Here is a 7,336-nt window from a genome sequence, read left to right on the forward strand (position 1 = left end):
TTATATTATATTATATTATATTATATTATATTATATTATATTATATTATATTATAATTTTAATTATATGCTATATTTATGTTTATATAATACATAAAACATCTGAACAAAGAAAGAATTATGATTTTAAGGGTGTGAAGGGAGTATTCCTGGAAAAGGCAATGGCATGCTTAAGAATTCTGAGTGGGAAGGGACATTTAATGAGCTTAAGGGAAGAACATAAGGGGTAGAGAAAGGAGACACATATCAATGATTTACACTGGAGAGGTAAACAGGTAACAGATCACACTGGACTGTATATATGACTTAAAGGACCAGTGGCTTTACACTTGAGCCACCTGTTTTTCAAGCTGGGGAAATGATATGAGTTTAAGATTTGCCAATCTTGTGATATAAAGACTTTAAGGCTTAACTCTTACCTTTAAAGAGCTAATAGTCTCATTGGGGAGATGTACATATTTCCATTTTATTTATCATCAGTGTTTAATGGTGAATATATTCAGGCACATACATATATATAATATATATATCTTTTCTAAAGGGGGGGTGGAAACAAGTTCACTTTAAAAAAATTTACTTTAGCAAATTTACCTTTAATATAGAGAAGATTAATAGTCCTAGTTTCTTTTTTTTTTTTTTAAGATTTTATTTATTTATTTGAGAGAGAGAATGAGAGAGAGAGCAGGAGAGGGGGGAGGGTCAGAGGGAGAAGCAGACTCCCTGCCGAGCAGGGAGCCCGATGCGGGACTCTATCCTGGGACTACAGGATCATGACCTGAGCCGAAGGCAGTCGTTTAACCAACTGAGCCACCCAGGCGCCCAATAGTCCAGTATGGATCTGGAAGCAGGATGGGATTAATGCTTGCCTGAAAATAAAGATAGGTTGGTGATCACTAGAAGCAAATGCTGATGTAGGAGTAGCACTCATGTTGGTATTTTACATAGAGATTGGTGTTGAATTTGCAATTCTACCACACTACCAAATGTATACCCCATAAAATAATTCAATAAGCAACTAGGCAGTGTTAGGCAAGTCTATTTGTGAGTTTGCCAAGAAACTGGCACAATGTTATGAATTTCCTAGACACATTTTATTATCTTCATGGACATGGAGATAAACTACATTTTTCAGCTTTACTAACATATAAAGATATTCATGAGACTGAATTTTGACCAAAGAAACATGGGTACAAGTGATGGTCCCAGGCTACATGCCTAAGGCCTGTTGTGAAGTCCTGCGTTCTTGGATTTTTGCTGGCCGAATACAGTGTATCCAATGGAGAACCCTGAAGCCTAATGGATGGGAGACCCACTTAACATGCTTGGATTGTGATATGATAGAGAAATGAACCGTTTATTGTGGCATAACCCTGACATATTGGGATTTATTTGCTACCACAGCATAGCCTACTCCAACCTAACTTTTCTAGGTTGCACAAGTAGAAGGATTTGATAAAAATGTGTTTTTGTTTGGTTTTTGTTTGTTGTTTTTTTGCTTAAGGAACCCATATTTTACATAGCTCATGGTTGTCTGTATCTATATGCTATTTCTCAGAATTCTCATGAGAAATTTACATTCAGAACCTCACAGATTCAAAATTTGGGGAGTATTGGGAGGAATGGATAAATTAATGAGAATTTAGTGGATTTGCACTAAGTTCTTAAGTGTGAATGATATATGATTATGTTTAATTGTTTATTTGTTTAATATGTTTAATATGTTTAAATTGCATGTTGTTATTTTACACAACTACAGTTAAAATTATGATGTATTGTATATTGTCTGCGATAAGTATAAATGTGAAACTTAACATTTTTCCAAGTGTTTTACCAGCTTACAAAACTGTCTCTTGAAGCAATATTTCCTCAAGAGAATTGTGAAAGATTCATTAGGTAATTAAGCATTCTGGATGGCTAAGTAACATAATATTTAAATTGATTTTTCTGGTTTAATTAACTTCAAATTTGGAAAAAAAATGTTTTTATTTAATAGAAAATTCATAACCACTCTCCCTATAAATTAATGTTGAAATAGAACAGTAAGTTTGTATTCAAATAGAATAAAAAAGGATAGTAAAAATATACTTGAGTTGGAAATATTTTATGTGTAATAGTGTATTAAAAGAGGATTTATTGCAATTTTTAATTAAAGTGAGAAAAGTACATTGTTTTTGCACCTGGCACATAGACTGTATAATGACTGTCCTTTAATGACATTGTATTACAAATGGTGTCATCCTGACTGCGTTTAAACGCAAAGCATTTATTTTGAATTTAATTGCGATTTTAAATTTAATAACTGCACTTAATATGAAATAATTAACTATTACTATCAAGAACATGTTTCATTTATTATTGATTATATACTCATTTTAAAGAAAATGTGTGTGTGTGCTTGTGTTATTTAGGAACATGTATTTAAAATATGGTGAAATCACTGGGAGAATTGAGAAGTAATAAAACTGTTTTTTCTCAATCCACACATTCTTGGTGTGGTACAGCTTTCACAGGATGCTGTACATATTCAGAAAAAGGAGAATTTGATAGGTTTTTGCTATGTAGAAAAATAAATGAAGATAATATTATAAAATAACTTTGACAAAAAATAATTAAACCTGACTTTGTTTCTACGATGGCTATAGATCCATAATGAATGCAAATACCTGATTTATAATATAAATAATTGTAATCAGGGTCATTTCAATGTCAAATGGTTAACATAGGATGGTATACAACATGTATTGTGAAGTATTTAGAAAAACTGTCAAAAGTAAAGAGTAACATTAATCTCCCCTATTTTTTTATTTTTATTTTTTTGAAGATGTATTTATTTGTTTTAGAGAGAGAGAGCATGCACAAGCATTAGGGGCAGAGGGAGAAGGAGAGAGAATTTCAAACGGACTTCAAGCTGAGTGCAGAGCCGGATGTGGGGCTTGATCTAATGACCAGAGCTGAAACCAAGAGTCGGCTGCTTAAACGACTGTGCCACCCAGGCGCACTTCCCTTATTATTTTTAAAAATTTGTTAGCCAATACTGTTATTTAAGTATTTCTTGGATACAGACCTTGACTTTTCATGAAGCTAGTACACCCCAGCACCATTAGCGTGAGTTACTATATTCCTTTTAACACCAGCATATTTGTCCAGGACTTACAGAAATATACAAAGATTCAGCCCTCCGAATTGGTTAACAAATCAGGGGCAGCTGGATGGCTCAGTCCCTTAAGCATCTGCCTTTGGCTCAGGTCGATCCCAGGGTCCTGGGGTGAGCCCCACATCAAGCTCCCTGCTCTGTGAGGAGCCTACTTCTCCCTCTCCCTCTGCCACTCCCCCTGCTTGTGTGCTCTCTCTCTCTCTGTCAAATAAATAAAATCTTAAAAAAAAAATGAATTGGTTTAACAAATCAGAATATTTGGGATAGAGTAGTATTAACTAAGATACATTTCTATTTCACTTTTAAGGACAACTGAAAATATCAACATTTATAGGAAGTTAGTTTCGACAACTAAGTAAGAAAGACCAACCACTATAATTACTATCAAAGGTCCTGAAGGGATATATAATGAAGCATTATATTACACATAATATTATATCTTCATCATAGACAGCAATAATTGTTATGTTATGGCTTTTTCAAATAATGTGCAACATTGTCCCCTGCTTTCTATGACTTCACTACTGGTTATAAGAACTAATTGAAACTGCAAAATAAAGAAACAGAAACTGTACTCGTTTTTAAAAGAGACCCACCCCTCATTATTTCAATTTAGGCAACTTTTAAAACAACATCACTCTTACAATCCATGTAGTTGATTTCTTTTCAATTTATGTTTCTAAAGTTGGGAAGTTAAGTAGAAAGGCACTTATGGGGCGCCTGGGTGGCTCAGTTGGTTAAGCGACTGCCTTCGGCTCAGGTCATGATCCTGGAGTCCCTGGATCGAGTCCCGCATCGGGATCCCTGCTCGGCGGGGAGTCTGCTTCTCCCTCTCCCACTCCCCGTTTGTGTCCCCTCTCTCACTGTGTCTTTCTCTGTCAAATAAATAAATAAAATATTTAAAAAAAAAAAAAAAAAAGAAAGGCACTTATGCCTCATGCTGTTCTGTTTTTTTCTTTTTTAATGAATCTGATTTTTTTTTTAAGGGACAGTAACAAAATCTCCAGAGTGTCAAATTCCATTTGACAGTGTTTCATTTTGCTCATCAATTGGAAAAACCACAATATACTATAGATTGCAATCGTTTTTCCTGAAGAAGGGATACAACATAGTGACTGATTTAAATTTTAGATAGGTGGAACAGGCAGCTAAACTAAAAGTCTGGAAATTCAAAACTCCTCATTTAGAATGTAATGCTTTGCCAAGTTGCCAGGCAACCAATATGCCAATTGTTGAGTACAACTGAAGGCAGTTTAAGGTAAAGATAAATAGCACCTTCTAATAATTCTTGTTTTCTAAGGATACTCCATAAGAAACTTTTTGTATCTTAGAACACATATATTTCATAGCATATAGAAGAATTAACAATCTAAATTCTGATTATATTAGTGTGAATTATGTTATTAGTTGTAGATCTTCTAAATGATAGATCTTTTATTTTTTTTTAAGATTGTATTTATTTGAGAGGGAGAGCGAGAGAGCACAAGCAGAGGGAGAGGCAGAGGGAGAGGGAGAAGCAGACTCCCCACTGAGCAAGGACCCTGATGTGGGGCTCCATCCCAGGACCCTGAGACCATGACCTGAGCTGAAGGCAGACTCTTAACCGACTAAGCCACCCAGGTGCCCCATGATAGATTTTTTAAATGGTAGATCTTTTTTATAGACCCACAGGTCTCTGAAGCCTTGTCTTTTTTTTCCCCCAGTCTATTTTCTCTCCTGCTTAGATTGGATAATTTCTTTCTTATATATTTCAGTTCACAATTTGATATTCTCTCTTTCCCCATTCTGATGTTGAGACTCCCCATTGATTTAGTTCAGTAGCTTTTTTTTTTTTTAATTTGCCTATGGTATGTTTCACTTTTCAATTTTCCATTTGGTTCTTCATTATTATCTTTTATTTTTCTACTGAGACTTTTGCTTTATTTGCCAAGATTTTTAAATTGATCTTATTTGTGTTCATAATTGTGCATAAAACCATTTTCATGAACGCTGACTTACAATTTTTATCAGGTAATTCATCTTAGTGTTTGCATCTACTGATTTTTTGTTTGTTTGTTTTCATACATTTTGAGGTCTTCATGGTTCTTGCTATACCAATTGATTAAAATTGAATCCTGGGGGCGCCTGGGTGGCTCAGTTGGTTAAGCGACTGCCTTCGGCTCGGGTCATGATCCTGGAGTCCCGGGATCGAGTCCCGCATCGGGCTCCCTGCTCGGCAGGGAGTCTGCTTCTCCCTCTGACCCTCCTCCCTCTCATGCTCTCTGTCTCTCATTCTCTCTCTCTCAAATAAATAAATAAATAAATCTTTAAAATTGAATCCTGGACACTTTGGCTATTATTTTATGAGTATTTGGATCTTATTTATGCCTTCTGTTTTAGCTGACTTCCTCTGACACCTCTCAGGCAGGAGGAGTGTTGCCCTCTCATTTCTGCCAGCTTCTTTCTGCCAGATGTCCATGTGTCCCTCTTAGCTTACTTTTTCTATCTTTCAGTCTTTTAATTATTATTCTTTTTTATAATAAATGTAATCTCTGGGCTTTTTACTTGTATTTGATGAGAAGAAGAGGGTAGAGGATGTCTACTGCGTCTTACCAAACTTCACTGTTGGCTTTTTCATGACAGAGGCAGCAGAAGAATTTGTACAACCAGAACTCAGACACCAAGGCAAATATTCTGTCATTTGGGGTAGAAGATAATATGGAAAATCTGTCATTTGGAAAAAAAAAAGGTACTAATCCAGAAAAATATTTTATTCTATAGAAATAAAATAAACCATCAAGAAGATATGAGACGTGACTCTTTATGTACCTATGAACATGGTTTCAAAATATATAAAGCATATACCTTTGTAAAAGTTGCTGTTACCAAATTCAAAGTTAAAATAGGAGACATATATTCATCTCTTTAAAATATTTTAAGTACGGAAAATCTCTTGATTTCTAGGACTTCAATAACAATTAACATTTAATTTTAAAACAAATACACAATGTTTTACAGAACAAAGAGTAAATATGTTTCTTGTATCTTTAGTTCTATAATATTTATGAAACATGACATATCTTGGGCAGAAAGCACTAAATTATTATTACATTTTTGCATTCAAAATGATTTTAAAGACGATATTCCCCAAGTTAAGCCTTGAGATGATTTAGAGCCCCGGCAGCCAGCTGAGCCCGAAACCCTCAGCTAAGCCACACCTAGCTTCCTGACCCACAGCAACTGTGAGATGAAATGTTTATTGTTTCAGCTGTTGAATTTTAGGGTTATTGTTCCGCCACAATAGCCAACTAATTCAATTGCCTGTATCCTAATTAAAAGAAGTGTTTAATATCAGTTGAGAATAATACAAATAGAGATTTTTTTTTTTTTCTTAATCCAAGTTTATAGATCTCTGAATAACATGAACACATCCCTTTGGACTCCCGATTAAGAATTCTTATTTTAGGCCTACTCACTTGGAATGAAATAATTTCACCCATTTAAACCATTTAAATGTGGTTAATGTAACTACCTTTAAATACTTTAACTTCTCAAAACAAATTAAGCAATTTACACAATGTCAGAAGGTAACTAAGATGGATTTGATCATGCTGCATCCTACTTTACCATTTCCTTAATAAGATGAATTTCTTTTTAACAGAACTTTTCATTGAAAAACACTTCCTCTTGATATCACAAATGCCACTTAAGTAGGTTACCAACAATGAGCAAAATTTTTGAGAGGATGCATATATAAGCTAAGGAGGTGATAATGACCTAAGTTTCTTTGAAGTCACCAGTGTTGTGATTTGATTGCAGAGACGACTGGTAGCTATCAGCTTAAAGATGAAACTCAGCCATTTGATTGCAGAGACGACTGGTAGCAGCTTAAAGATGAAACTCAGCCAAAAACAAAGTACCTAAGTACCAGATATGTTTCAGATAAAAATACATGTGATTAAAAATTTGATCAGTTTTTAAAATATTTTAGTTAAGCCCAATTTTGGTGCTTCCTATGCTGAAGCAAGTCATGATATTAATTCCTGTTCCTCTCATGATAATAATGAACACAGAAATTTATCAGACAATGCTGCAAGTATTGAAATCAATAAAAAAATTTTAAATTATTTAGATCAATGGTGAGCAAATGTTGAAGTCCTCTTTGTAGGAAGTTAAAAATCAATTTGAATTCATTGAAAATAAA

Source organism: Mirounga leonina, unplaced genomic scaffold, assembly GCF_011800145.1.
Source record: "Mirounga leonina isolate KUSES-001 unplaced genomic scaffold, KU_Mleo_1.0 Mir_176, whole genome shotgun sequence".
Lineage (NCBI taxonomy): Eukaryota > Metazoa > Chordata > Mammalia > Carnivora > Phocidae > Mirounga > Mirounga leonina.